The sequence below is a fragment of the Genypterus blacodes genome, unplaced genomic scaffold (genome assembly GCF_046128005.1).
Source record: "Genypterus blacodes isolate CSIRO-AG114 ecotype Tasmania unplaced genomic scaffold, CSIRO-AGI_Gbla_v1 ptg000021l_1, whole genome shotgun sequence".
NCBI lineage: Eukaryota > Metazoa > Chordata > Actinopteri > Ophidiiformes > Ophidiidae > Genypterus > Genypterus blacodes.
This window is the reverse complement of record NW_027466834.1, coordinates 9,119,930-9,134,565: the sequence shown is the minus strand read 5'-3', so window position 1 is coordinate 9,134,565 and position 14,636 is coordinate 9,119,930.

The window sequence follows — 14,636 nt, the reverse complement described above, 5'->3', positions numbered from 1 at the left end:
CAGACCACAGGGTTACTCACAGCCCCTGCACATTCTTTTGAGGGTGAAATGTGACCCAGTCCTATTTTTCAGCAGCTTGTCAGACTCAGTGTGGCGCAGCGAGGTAAACTAGGAGGGAAAACTGTTGTCACCTTTCTATAGCTCCTTCTTTTTCTAACTTACATGATGGTAACCTCAAGTGTCAAACTGAGACCAGATGGGCGGGTTGGATGGCTGCTGGCAGTCATTGTGGAAATGGAAAACTGTAAGATGTATAACATATACAACACCAGCAGTAGATGGTGTATGGAAATGTGCTTATTGGTGAGGATTTGCGATAGATGTTGATAGACGTTGGTAACCTGACATAACTATTTAGTAAATCAGCTCAAGGAGGAGATGCCTGTCCAAGTATCTGTAAGATGCTAACATTGCTTTCCTGAAAGATGTCTGCTCCTTCCCCCCCAAATCCATCTTTGCTCTCGCCTCACTTTATGCATTTAAGAGAGCAAACACTTTCCTGGATGGTGTCATCAGAGTGTTGGTTTGGAAAACACAGTGGAGCATTCAATATGACTGAACTTGTCATCAGATGAAGCTCATTTTGAAACACGCTTGTTTTGACTGCTGGTTGATCCACCCATGCCGTACCCAGAGAGAGAGAGGGGACAGAGCGGAGGAAGTCTGTCAATCAGCCAGGTCATCCCTCATCTCAGCAGGCCATCATGCTGTCCGCACCGGCCTCATGTGAAAGTGCCACTGTGCCGCTGCCACTGAAGCAGCAGACACTTGCTCAATGGAGCCTTACAGGAAGACACCAGAACATGCAAAGGAGCAGACACTGAATCAGCAGCACACTACTTCTAAGACAGCCTGGCAGTGTTGTGAGACAAAGGTAAGGCTCCACAAGGTTCAGGTAAGGTTCATACCAACCATCCATCCAGCCACTGTTATACTTAGATGGTGTAATTTTGTTATACACCAACAATTTGTTACATTGCAGCACTTATTTGGTGAACTGCCATAGTTTCTGTTATAATCAAACTGCTTTCTTAAGTCTACTTCCTTTAGTGTGTCCCTTCATCGGCCAGAATACCTCACAACACACACATTATGGTTTACCAAGGCAGGCGCTCTTTGTTTCTTTGTCATATTGCTCCGAGTGTAATTGGTGAATATTAGCGAAAAATGGTTTCTCTAAAATGGAAGCCTTACACAAAACTTCATGACTCTTTTTCTGCTGATAACTCAAGCCACTGTCTGCAGAAATAACACAAAACACCACAAAACACAACACAGAAATACGCAATTCTTCATTTCAAACTGGGAGACCTGTTGATTGATCTTGTCTCCAGTATGCCAGTACCACTGCCACCTGTTGCTCAAGCTGGAGGTTTCCAACAGCCACAAATCTACACATTCTTCCCTGTAAGCAGTTCACCTCCTCATCCACCAAAAACTCACTGTGTGATTTTGAAACTCTCCAAGAAATACAGCCAACACTACCACCAAAATAGATTTCAATAGATTTTAATTTCTGCAACCACTTTCCCCCATTATGAGAAATGTAATGAATTAGCAAACAAAAGCTGAGAATTCCATTCCATTTCTTTGTACTCAATGAATTACCATCAACCACACAAGGAAAACAAAGGATGGCAAGTTTATTATTCTGTGGTGAAGCCGTTTCAACAGAGCGATTATTCACTGACACCACCTGCAAATGTTCCTCAATCAAGAGTTTCAAGCACCACTGATAGTGCTCAGCTAAATGGGAACATTACAGTGCTATATTTAGAAATGGTCATAAACATACATCAATTAACATCTATCAATTATACTCTACCGTTATTGTTACTCTTACACTATGTCCGGGAGCAGCAGCAGCACTATGCCAGTGCTGCTTCAGTGTGTTCCAAGGTACTGCGATATTAATATATGTGTTTATTTACAGTGGCTTTTAATCAATATGTTAATACTGTAATCATATTTAAGACTAGATTATTGCAGCAATAATACACAGAAACGAAAAGAAGCAGGAGATGAGAAACACAAGCAGCACAAAGAGATGAAAAGTGTGTGAACAGCATTAATCGATAAGAGGAATACGGTCAAATGAAAAAAAACAGAGCTGGATGAACGTATGTTTGGGTTTGTTGCATTAGAGGCATTGGCAAAGACAGGCTGATTGCAGAATATGCTTGTGTGTTTGTTTGTGTGTGTTTGTATAAATGTGGGTGTATATGTGTGTGTAAGTGGCCTGTGTGTGGCCAGACTTGCTGGGCTGATCTTGGCCCCTGGCTGTTGCTGGCGTGCAGCATGTCTGTAAAGAAACAGCTGGAGGCAAAGCCAACAGCCGTCCCACTCAAGAGCACCCTGCCAGCAGCGACAGATTCCAGAACTTTCCATGGTCCCGCGTCACCATGCCAACAGGTCTTGGCAGGACGCGGCTGTCCTGATCTGCACACCTGGCCCACCAAGAGCCCAGAATCACCTCTCCTGTCACTGTGTGATGAACAGGTCATTTACAACCCAAGTGTTTGTGTGTTTTTAAGAGTTATGGGCCCAGGTAAAGAAAATACTGTGGCAGTGGACCTCCTGTGTGTTGCCCTAATCAAACAGAGCCCAGAACCCGAACACTGTAGAATAGCTGGGCTTGAATTCGTCGAACCTATACTGTGGAATACACACACACACACAGAGGGATATTCAAAAAGAACCTGCATCATGCAAATAGATCCTGATAAAGATTTGTTGTGTCTTTGATAAAGTCGTTCACATCAAACCCAACAAGAACAAGACCCGAGTCTAGGTCACGTTGTTGCATTGATGTCCCTCCTGACAGATGTGGGGCGCCGGGGTGTAACACAGAGGAAATGACTTCTGTGCCACCAAATCCATATTTTCACGAGTAAACAGAGAAACAGCCTGAACCATTTTATACATAAAATTACAACGTGTCATTTGCATTTGGTCGCCATTAGGATTCCATCCACATAGAATGTTCAGGCAGGACTTTCTTACCTGCATGAAAATGAAAAGAAATATTTTATTTATTAATAAAACAGTACATTTCATTGTGTTGACAAATGTAAATAAAACTTTGGTTATTTTGTCCAAGAGATAGAAATTGCTCTTTGTCACTTGTGAAAATATACATTTTGTGGTAGAGAACTCAATTTGCATTTGAGTTGCATTGTTGCATTCACAGCTGATCTGGTTTCAGACAGTTAACACTCAAACAAACCAGTATCACATGTTGGTTGATATTGTGTGTTGACCTGCTATCTCCAGACAGCTGCAGGAGAACAAAGAGCATATTGAGCAAATACAACAAAGGTTACAGCCTTTTTACAACCTGATCAATAGTTCGGATCAATAGATCAATAGATTGCCGTGTAGTTCAGAACAAGGGCGCATCATCACAACAAACAAACCGCTTCAGTGTTTCTTGGTGACTGAGGCCGAGGCTGCTTCCTCGACGGTTATTTTGATCTTTGATCGCTGTGTTCAGACCTGCCTCAACCAATCATATCAAAGGGGAACTGAACACCTGAAGCTCTTATCAAATGTCTCCTGTGAGAGGCTTCCAGGCAGCGGCTCCACGGTGGCCCAAACATTCAGCCTTCCTCCCCGCTGTTTTTTATCGTGCAAAGTTCCAAAAAGCCCTGAGTGAAATCCCTCTGCAATTTATCAAAACATGACAGGAGCAGACACAGAAATTAAGCACCTTCGGTAACGTTAACAGCAGAAACAAAGACGGCATGGTCGATGTTTGGGAATGGAGCTGCCATCTGGAAGCCGGACAGAGAGGTGACTTGTTAGAGAAAGTTAGGAGCGTCGTTGTTTTGCCAGAATACCGTTCACCAAAACAGGGAAAATTACAGGGTGTCAGTTCAAGGGTTTGGAAAGCTCATCCTTTTTTATCCCGATTTCAGATTTAGAAAGATAAAGACGGGTGTATCTTTACATAAATGCAACTTTGAAGTTCTCCCAGATTACATTTTCAACTTTACCGCCCTGTTGCTCACTGAGGTGATGCAATAACGGGATTTTTCCGGGTTAAACAGGAGTAAAAGAACAAACAACAACAAAAACACAATGGAACAACAATAATAACCAACTAAAACAGAAATAGAATTCAACTTTACACACAGTTGAGAACCAACATGCTGCCAAATACAAGTACAGACAAACAATACAGACAATACGACAACCTGTGAATTGAAAGAGCGAAGAAGAGTTTTGAATTAAAAACTTTGTGAGCTTTGGGATACATTCAGTACAATCAAGCTCCTGAATCTTAAGTTGATGATGTGATGACTTGTTTTGGAGGACATTGTTTCATAAAAATCCATATTAATGAGCAGAAAAGTTCAGATCAGCACCACTGTTTCTTTTTGTGAAGATTAAATTGAAATACTGACTGTTCTCTGCTTGACCTTTGTGATTAGACAGATAAAGAACCATTAGACTTATTTTACAGTTGTGTTACAAACCATAACAGCAAAATCACCACAGTAACCGAAAACAGCTTCTATTGATACAGACCAGATGGGATTGGATGCTAAATGTACAAACAGTTCAACAAGTCCTGAAATCACATTCCAGCCAGTAATTTCTGCTGACGTTCACCGTGATAAACTCCCCTGGTTGTCGGCATGAAGTACAGTAGGTTTTGATTTAGTGCAAGGGATATTCTGTTCCCACATGATTGCTGGTGTCAAACCGTGTTGAGTGCAGTCGGACTGGTGCAGGTCTTATTGCTGAAAAGTCCTGTTCTTGGGAGGTATGTTGACAGTATACAGTGTGAACCGTGTAACACTATAGCGCCCTACCTGAACACAGCCAGGTTTATGACAACCCAGCATACGCAACACAAAAGAGGGCCTTCATACCGCACAATTAAGATATCATGCTGTATATCCCAAAATCTAATATAAAGTGAAACATGGTAATTCAATGAAGACGCAGTCACAAGTCTGAGCTCCAAATAAGACAATCATCTGTTCAACTCCTATTAATTTATGCAGCAGGGTGGCCAAGTTATTCTTTGGCTTTCGCCTGAGCCCAAACTCTGTTGGACGTATTTTTGTACCATTGAGTCAGTTGTGACTAAAACACTCTAACCCAATTACAGAAAAAGCATTTAAAACACGATATTTAAAGAGGAAAATGAGAGGTTAGACGCGTCATAAAAAACACACATTTCACCAGGTGTGTCTTGGCTCCACGTTTTCAAAAGAAGCCAAACTTTATTGCCATTAGAGGGAATGTTGTGTATGAGAGGGTTCATTTCTCGCTCAGCGTAGTTCACATACAGTACAGCTGCCACCCAAAATATCTAAGGCCAAGCTGCGAGTGGAACAGAACACGATCACACAGTGCACGGCGCTACACATTAAAGGTGGAGCAGGGTTAGGATGCAGAGAAAACACGATTTGTGTAAGGATGTCCGGCGTGTGAGTAGTTTGACTGATGGGCAGCTAAAGAACACAGGCAGGACCTTATTAGCCCCCGCAGGCTGCCAGTGCTGAGGGATGCGTGGGCATGTCCTCCTCCGTAAGTGATCAGGTGTTTGACTCTGTCTGCTAGGAAGGAAGTCCTTATTAATGTGGAGGAGAAGGCCGAGGCTCAGCAACCTCAGGCACGCATGCCCACACACACACACACACACACACACACACACACACACAAGCCTGCCCTCGCTGTGGTTCATTACTGTAGAATCGAGCTGAGTCCAAGGTGTGCTCTTACATGAAAAGTTCTGATTGGTAACAGATATCTACAGCTGTGAGGGTGTTAGAATAAATCTGCAAACGCCATTTACTCTTTTGCGCCCCAGCAAAATAGTTTAAAATCACCTCTAAACACTGTTTTTGGGCCGATGTGGGAATCCCCCCCCGTTTCCCCCTCACAGAAGTGCACAGACCTGAGAAATCAACACATCACACTTACACAGCCACTTCACTGCCGCCATTAACACTGAACTTTAAAGGTCTTTTTAAACAGCTCTTTCCCCCTGCAATCCATCTGCACCACAAAGCTCACCTCTCCTTTGGGACAGTGTAATATAAACAGATTGAGCGTGCCTCAGTGTTTCCAAAGCCACCCACACTAGTCATACGCCATCGAAGAGAAAGGGGATCTGGGCCTGAATCAGTGCTGCTTTATTTACAAGTCTTTGAAAACAAACTTTAACAAGCTAATTCCCTTTTGCTCATGCGTTGGAGAGGCAATGAAAGCCCGGCTTTATGTTACAGGGTTGTGAGACTGCGGGCAGCACAAAACAAACAGTTGTGAGCGCTGCCTTCCTTCCTTTGCTTTACAAGGGGATGCAGATTGGAGAAATATGTTGGCTGTTGTGAGCAAATCCGCTTCATGGATTTAGACTGTTGGAAAACCACAGTCGGACAGAAAACAAGCTGCCTGGCAAGTGCCAGTGTTTGAATTACACTCAGTGTTGATTTATCTCCTGCCCAGAGTGTGTAATCGAATGTCTAATGGACTCACTATTCATTAGTGAATTAACACATTTGAACATTTACATCATCAAGACTGAGCACATGTTTTCAATTTATGAAAAATAAAGTTATTTTTTGAGTTTTTTCTCACAGGGTGGGGATATTTTTTCTCTATAGGAACCATTGTAGAAAAGATAGAATTTCAAAACCATTTCATCAGCTAAAGGCCAACGTTAGACCAGAACACCTCAGAGAGTTCAGCCGGGTAAAGACTCAAACATTAACATCATAGAGTCACTCCAAGGAATTCACTCAACTATTTCCTTCTGAATAAAAGTGTTTACCGTAAAGTGTTGTCTTGTTGCATTGATATGTTATTTTCCAAAAACATATCAATGCCCTCAGTATTAATGGAAGATAATGACTCTCATTTGACATATTCTCAATAACAAAGGACTAGAATAGTACTTAAACACAACATCTCTCTTTTCTGTTCAGCTGCAGTGATTCCAAAGCTGAAGCGGCTCTTTCTAAATTATTTAAATGTTTCTCTTACAACTTATTATGATATCTTGGAATTTCACTGGCTTTGTACTGCATTTTCAGGACTGTGCAAAACATGTTTTTGTTGAATTTTTGGATCATGTTAACTTTGATATGACAGTAGTTCTCAAACTTTGATATCATTACCACTGGTAGTTCTTGAAGCCACATGACATCCTCTCAGGCTCTTAGCTGCTCATTGTGCTAATAACAGCTTACAGCATTCTCACCTGGCTAAATAGCCCACATATTCATTCATTAAGGTTTCAGGGTCATCATTGAGCCTTTTTAATACAGTGCTTGCTCAATAATGGATCCACTAGTTAACCCCGGCCTTCCTATTCTCTGCCTTTGGCCTTGATGTCCTTTCATAGTTGTGAGAGTTTTAGAAAGTATCCAGTGTTCTCCAGTTTTCTCACAGAAGCAGAAAATTGAGAGGTGAAAACTGAGGCAGGGCGAGCCGTGCCAGTCACAGTGCCCTGGTGAGCACGAGGCGGGTGGCCTCTCTCCATGCAGGATAAAGCTGTCCAGAGGCTGCCTTCAGCATCCGCGTCTGTCTGCCAAGCACTGCCAGCATGTCCCAGGGCAGGCCGGGAGGACAAGACTGCTCAACAAGGCCTGCACATTGAGCGCAGTCCATTTAAAATAACCTATGGATAAATAAATACAGAACCTAAGTTCACTGTACAGTAATTGGTCAGGAAACCAACAGAGACAAGCTCATTTACAGTAAATGGATCAGCTTTGAGTCGCTGAAGTGCACTTGGCTCACACTGTGCATTATAACCATTTGGAAATTTCAAGAGAAGCTTTTTTCTTTTTTCACTGTTTAAATATTCACTGAAATGTCTCAGAGATATATTTTTTCACTGGGAAAACAAAACTGTATCTGTGTGTCAGAGCACAAGTAAATATAGAATGCTGTTAAATATAGAAACATTACAGAGACTGCTTATACATGATGTAAGAGCAAATTAAGGCAGGTAAGCAAAACAAGGGGAGATTCTGATAATATTGCTTCAGTTTCTGAATGTGGACTTTTTTTTTAATGTTTTAAGGGTATGGTCACACACACACACACACACACACACACACACACACACACACACACACACACACACAGTGGTAGTCTGGCCAACCTTGTTGACCCACTGGCTTAACTGTGGTTACACGCTGTACGCAAAGCACTCATTAATGATTTGAGCCTGCTCTTCACTTATGCAAACAAACATACTCAGCCCGTCATTACCGTAACACCATATGTGTGTGGTCTTCTCAATCAGACGCCTATTGATTCTTCAGTTTTCACCCAGGCTGGAGGCAAGGTGAAACGGCGTGATTTGTCAAGCATGTGAAGCCCTGAAGCATGCAGACCTGTGGCATGTTTCAACAGTTCACACTGGCGGGCACATTTTTCATCAGCCTCAAATACTGTACAGTAGTCACCGTGGCAGAGCGTTGCACGGGCCATGCCACGGCATCACCACAAGCCACAAAACATAAAACACCACAGTGGGTTTTATGTTATGTGTAACATGCCATCATAACCAGAGTCTCACCGCTTACACCCAGCTGCACTTTCTCTCCCTCAGACAGCTATGGAGGAAGAACTACTGAAATCCTTTAAGTATCGGGCCTGTAAAGCCCCATGAGACATTTTATGTGATATTGGGCTATACCACTTAAGTAGTAATACCACAAGTGAAAATTCTGTGCCCCATTATGTTCAAGAAATGTATATGAGCAGTAAAATGCACTGAAATATCCAATGTAGAATGACACATTTGTTTGGGTTCTTGATACTTTGCATGTTTCATCTAACAGCACAAACAACGTCGGAGAGTTATAGATTATAATATGATGTAATGAAACAATGTACACCTCCAAAACTGCAGATACAAAGTCTTTCACATTAATGGGAATATTATGCTGTTTGGGAATGTTTCTGTCAGTTGAAGGACGACAGTCATCATCTGCTCCATTAGAGCAAGTTCATTTTACATTTTATAAATATGCATAGCAGCTAGAAGTACACACCCATCAGATTCATGCAGTGAGTAAAAGTGCTACACCCTGAAATATATAGTGAAATACAATTAAAAAAATGGCTCAAACTATCTCAAAGTAAAGGTACTGTACTCAGATACTTGCTTACTTGGAACCGAATGTACTTGGATACTTGCTGCCTCTGTCAGACAGAGCTATCTTTACATGGACAGGGCGTGCAGAGAGGGAGTGTGAGGCTCTGGCTGTGAGCTGTGCTGTGTGTTGCTTGGCAGCAGGGCAGGAGTTTATGGTAATGTTTTGGGTGATAGGTCAGGGGCAGGAGGGTGGCGACCATTGCTGGTGGCTATGTGGTGACTGTGTGGGGATTCGGTCTGTGTCCAGCTGGCCTGGGGTCTGCCTCTGAGGTCAGCAGGGGAGGGGGGCAGATCAGACAAGGGGCAGCTTGCGGTGTAGTTGGGTGGGGGTCGGGTAAGGAGCCCCCTCCCCTGAGCCTGGACCACAGGGCCGCTGTAGAGAGGCCGGCCACAGTCAGACACCCCAGCAGGAGAAATGCTAATGTGCGGCCACCTCGTCGGGTCAAAGACTACAGCTTCAGACTTGTTTTTCTGCTTTTTCTATACCGCTGAATCACATCTAGGGTGCAATCAAACACATTTAATCATGACCAAGATGCAGAACATTTCAGATCCCTGCCTCGGCATTGAATAGATGAGTGTAAACCTCCAGCGTAGAGGAGAGCAAAGCTTTGCCAGACTGGAATCAATTCAACTTAAAAATACATTTTACAGGCAAAAACGTCCAAAAGCAGATATTTCCTGTCTAAAATAATGATGATTTAATGTACCTGTGCTGAAGTCTGGACAACGTGCTTTTGTCCTGGTAGGACTGCTCGACTCACTGTCTCCAGGAGCTTGGCATTTATTGCAACATTAAAAAAAAATCGAGCTGTAAATAAGGAATCAGCCCCCAAAGCACTACAGGCAGATCATCATATATCACACAGCGGAAACAGAAAGAAACAAATCCTGCTGTTACCTCAGATCAAATACGTGCATGATGGAGGAAAACATGTTATGGTAACCCTGGGAGGGTATTAGGTCATGTTCAGGATGTACAACGCCTCATAAAGTGGGAAGTGGTGACCCAGTACTCCTAACCTGACTGAATATTAGGACCAGACTCGATTCGGAACTGTAGCTGAAAACTTAGAAGTCTGTAAAACTGTTTAAACACAAAAGAAAAAAAGAAAAAAAGATTCAAAATATCATAAATAATTAAAGTTACGATGATTTTGCTCTGGATATGTATTTTGCAGTTCCTGGTCACGTCTAATAATCACATGTAATCATTGTATTTAAACATAACGTTATATTGTTGTATTGAACAGTAAAGGTGTGTTTGATTGAAGTGAAGACAAAAGCAGCATTTTACACACTCGCGCACATACAGGAGCTCCTGCTTGGCCGTCACACACATGCAAGGTTTTTATGAAAAGCCCAGGCAATAAATTTCCTCGCAAAAAAAAAATTCTTCCACCCAAAACCATGAAATCACAGTTTAGACAAAGTCAGCAGAGGTGTAACAACATTTCAACACAGTCAAGTGCGGCGTAATTACGGCTTAGATGGTTATACTGTAGTTACTGCACTTAACACATTTCTTCGCTGCGTCCCAAAGTCAGTTTCTAAAAGAAAGCTTTGGGTGTCCAGGAAAACCTGATAAACCTGAAACACAAACAAACCACTGACTGAAAAGAAAACATTACGCATCCATTTCTCCATCTCCTTAGCTTTTATGAGTGAAATGCTGCCTGAGAGTTGTTGAAAAAAGGCTGAAACAAGGAAGGTAAAGTGGAATAGAGGATGGCGGCTATGATTGGTAGGTGTGAATGATTAACAGAGAGGGCCTCCAATTTTTGACAATATTATTATTCAATACCTTTCAAATGAAATGCATGAAAGTGCTTAGAGCTCACATTTAAAAAACCATTAGGAAGAAAAGTGACTCTGCAAAAGTCATTTTTCCAGTGAGGTTTTCCAAACTAACAAAGCTGAAGTTCTCATGTGAACAAATGGGCGATGGGAGTCCTGGCTGTTTCATAAAGGATCCATTATTAGGCACAGCAGAACAGCAGTGCTGTGGACTCCAGTATGCGTGACTCAGACCCAAGTTCGACTCTTGTAACAAATATGATGACTTGCCAGTTGACTTGACACGAAAAGAGAATTAGACTGTGGTTCTTCACAGCAAAAATAAATGGTTATCAGTGTGACCCTGACGCTGTGAGCACAAAGAACATGTTCAAAGACACATTAGGTGTTTTTGATCTATATTTCTTCACTTTTGACATTGCTGCAATGATCAAATGTCACTTAAAACTTTGGTAATGTTCAAACATGAAGGGCAGTGGAGCTTACACGGTGGAATGAATACTGTCTTCTGGCAAGGACAGAATCTCAATGAACATTCAAAGAACAGAAAATTGAGACTCTGAGTGATTCTGAATGTAACTCCACAACAAACGCTGTTGCCGCAAATGAAGCCAGGATTTATGACATAATAGGGTGGGCCAATGCAGGCAATGGAGACAACACATCCAAAAAATACTGGTCATGAATTTATACACGAATTGAGGGTTTTTTTCTGTGGATCCAGAATGTATATAAGTTGGCTTGCAATAGAACGGTACTAATTCTCTGAAATGGGAGGTGGACGCATGCGTTGTGTGTATGTGTGAACATGAACTATAGGTGTAGTGTGAAAAGGATGAAAAACGGACAGGAGTAGCGTTCTGTGTGGAGACTGCAATTTAGCATGAATCAAAAGCAGCTTTCCTGGCTCCTGCTCCATATGCTGTCTGCCAGGAAATGGGATTTTTTTTTCACATATTTTGCAGGTAAAGTCTTTGCAGAATGGAATTAAATGAGGTGTTTTTTCCCTCCCAAAAGTTAATGTGTTGGAAGTTTGGGGCAGACCAGTTGGAAACAGAAGAAACACAAAATGTGGAGACAGCAGGGGGGTCCGCCATATATTTGTCTCGGCCCCTAAGCCCTCCTGGACCGCACGCTGAATTGAATCATGACCGCTTGTAAAATTCTGAGCCGGCTATTAAGTAATTTACCACCAAATGTGTATACAGTCCAGCCTCAAGAGATTCTACAAATCAACACTGGCTTAGTACTCACGGAAATAATTTACGGTTTTTATTCACCGGGAGAAATGCAAGTTATTCTCTCCAGTAAACCCGTATATGTAGGTAATCATGTAATGTCAAATAGAAGGGCACTCATTAGAGCACATGCCTCTGCCAAGGCTGAAAAAGTCTAGACAGAATTTGCCTTGTTCTAATAACATACTGGTCAAAAGAGAGAGAAAAACACTAAATAAAATAAAAATAATAATGTTTTTCTGGATGGTTCAGTAAAAGTCATTAAATTATACTCAGACACTTGTAAACATTATCATCTTAGGATTTATAGCAAGGCTGTTATATTAGATTGTATTGGAGTGTATCTAATAAAGTGGCCACTGAATGTACTTTAATGGGCTTTCCTGAACCATGACCCGCCCTTCCTCCATGTTAGGTGGCCTGCATTCATCTTTATATTCATGCAAATATGTTCAAATGTGTCGGAAATCTCGGTTAGATTCCATCCGACAGTGAATACAGATTTACTGATGCAAGATATTGGAATTTGTAGCAGTTTGGATTTTGCCACTCAGCTGTAATACTATAATCAGCCATAATATTTATACACTTACATGCCAGGATTTTAATGAAATAATATACAATAATATACAATTTCTTGACATAAAGGAAAGTAAACGTTTCAAGTAAATAAAAAGGAATATTGACAGCTATGGACTGTCTTTGATCAGGATATGTCCTTTAATTCCCACATAAAACTAATTACAAGGACAGCATTTTTTCACTTATACAACTTTGCAAAAATCAGACACCTTCTGTCACAAAATTATGCAGAATCACTCCCATTACTCCCATTTTAGCTTTGCTGCACTGGCTTCCAGCAAAATCCAGAATGGAATTTGAAATCCTCCTGCTCACTTTTAAAGCTCTTAATGGTTAGGCTCCATCTTACCTTAAAGAGCTCATAGTGCCATATTACCCCCCTAAAAAGCTGCACTCCCAGAATGCAGGCGTACTTGTGGTTCCTGGTACCTCCAATAGTGGAATGGAAGATTGGCAGGACCTTCAGTTATCAGGCTCCTCTCTTGTAGAACCATCTCCCAGTTTCGGTCCAGGGGGCAGACACCCTCTCTACGTTTAAGAGTAGGCTTCAAACTTTCCTTTTTGATAAAGCTTATAGTTAGTCCAGTGATCAATCCTCTTTCTGCTACGATGCAGACTCTATACCTCAGCCCCGACCCATTAGCTACTGCCCTCACTACCTCCCAAACCTCCCACTACCTCTCTTCCTGCAACTGCTCACACACACCTGCTAATACAATACGGTGGCGCCAACGCAACAACCAAATAACAAAGAGAATAGTGACAAGAAGACTTTGGAAGAACTGATATTAAAACTGATATAAGTTTTTCTTTTGCACTCGAGAAGCCAAAAAGCCTGTTTAAAGACTGAAGATGGCTCAAATCTCTTTTCTAGTGTATGTAAATTAATTTTGTGTTTTATAAGTTTATCAATTTCAATGGGCTTTTTACTGGGAGATCACTTTCACCACATATCGTTGATGTTACAACAGATCTCTTAAGGTCAGATTGGACAAAAAGTTAATATTTAATTTCCAAACCACACAGAATCCAAAATATGCATCTATTGAATTATTTTGCAGACACACTGAAATACATGCTACACTCTACATCCATGGCCAAACCAAGCGTGCACGTGTGTTTTTGTTGATTCCTTGATTCCCAAACTTCATTGCATTCTCGTTTACATATTAGGTGCAATGCCCAAATGCAGACAGGGATGTGGGTCTGTACGCTGAACGCTGCCTCAGCGCACAGCTCTCCACTTTCCTTAATGGCTGAATATGGGAGATACCTACCTACCTACCTAACCATTGGGTGGTGAGTTGGTTTGCTGAGGCTGAGTGGAGCTGAATTGAATGGTCTGCAGTGAGAGGCTGTGGGTTGGGTTTCTCTGAGGTTATGGTCATTCTCCCCTGGGAAAGTGGTGAGGCCTGACTGTTTACTTTGGACTACACCTGCCCCTCCCCTTATACAGTCTTCACTTGGTAACCCACCATTACCTCCACTAGTGCACACCTGTCATTCCTGACCTCCTTATGATGAAATTATGTACAACTATTGGTGTACTATAAAAACTGAACTGTCTTGAATGAGTTCTTCCAAAGTCTTCTTGTCACTATTCTCTTTGTTATTTGGTTGTTGCATGGGCGCCACCGTATAGTATTAGCAGGTGTGTGTGAGCAGTTGGAGGCAGAGAGGCAGTGGGAGGTTTTGTGTGAGGGCAGGAGTTAATGGGTCGGGGCTGAGGTATAGAGCCTGCATCTTTGCCGAAAGAGGAGTTAGACTTTCTGTGTGTGCCTCACTCAGACAGACACACACACAGACACACACACAAGCGCGCACACACACACACACACACAAACACACACACACACACACACAAGCGCAAACACACACACATGAGCACGCAC